The 640-nt window shown below is 46.7% G+C and overlaps 1 non-coding gene across 1 annotated transcript; it reads right to left on the bottom strand.

Annotated features, from left to right (window-relative positions):
- Positions 1–468: 468 nt before the first annotated feature.
- Positions 469–576, bottom strand: LOC130497812 (small nucleolar RNA R71). The gene has a single exon (XR_008936800.1). It is a non-coding gene; the product is annotated as a small nucleolar RNA R71 (small nucleolar RNA).
- Positions 577–640: the final 64 nt, after the last annotated feature.

The following is a 640-nucleotide window of genomic DNA, read 5'->3' as shown; positions in this document are numbered from 1 at the left end:
TGACCAAGATGGTCATCTGCGTAATGCAACAGGTCAGAAACTAGATGCACAAGGAAACATAATCCCTGAAACTGAAGCTGAGGCTACAGGAGAAGCTCAAACACGATCGTTGGCAGACTATAACCGTCCAGACGAGTACTACACCAACAGATCAGCTATTCGACTTCCAGAGATTCAGAAGCCGAACTTCGAGCTCAAGCCTCGGTACTACACTCTCGTGTCTCAGATACCTTATTCTGGGCAATCACACGAGCATCCTATGGACCATCTGGAGAGGTTCGAGGATCTTATCGCTGTTATTCGTATGGATGGAGTCCCCGAGGACTACCTACTCTGCAAGCTCTTCAAATAATCACTGATTGGAGAAGCTTTGCACTGGCTCAAGCAGCTACCTACAGGATCACTGACATCCTGGGCCGACATCAAAAAAGCCTTCCTGCGTAATTTCTTTGATGAGGCACGCGCTGAAGACTTAAGGAGGAAAATAGCCACTTTCGCGCAAAAGCCTAGTGAGACTTTTAAAGACGCGTGGATAAGATTCAAGTTCTTCCAGAGAGACTGTCCACACCATGGATTCAATGAAGTGCAGCTGTTAAGCACTTTTTACAGAGGTATCGCCTTAAGGTATCAGATGGCTCTT

This window comes from Raphanus sativus, chromosome 1, assembly GCF_000801105.2.
Source record: "Raphanus sativus cultivar WK10039 chromosome 1, ASM80110v3, whole genome shotgun sequence".
Classification (NCBI taxonomy): Eukaryota; Viridiplantae; Streptophyta; class Magnoliopsida; order Brassicales; family Brassicaceae; genus Raphanus; species Raphanus sativus.
The sequence above is the reverse complement of the archived record's forward strand: the minus strand, read 5'-3'. Positions and strand labels throughout refer to the sequence as shown.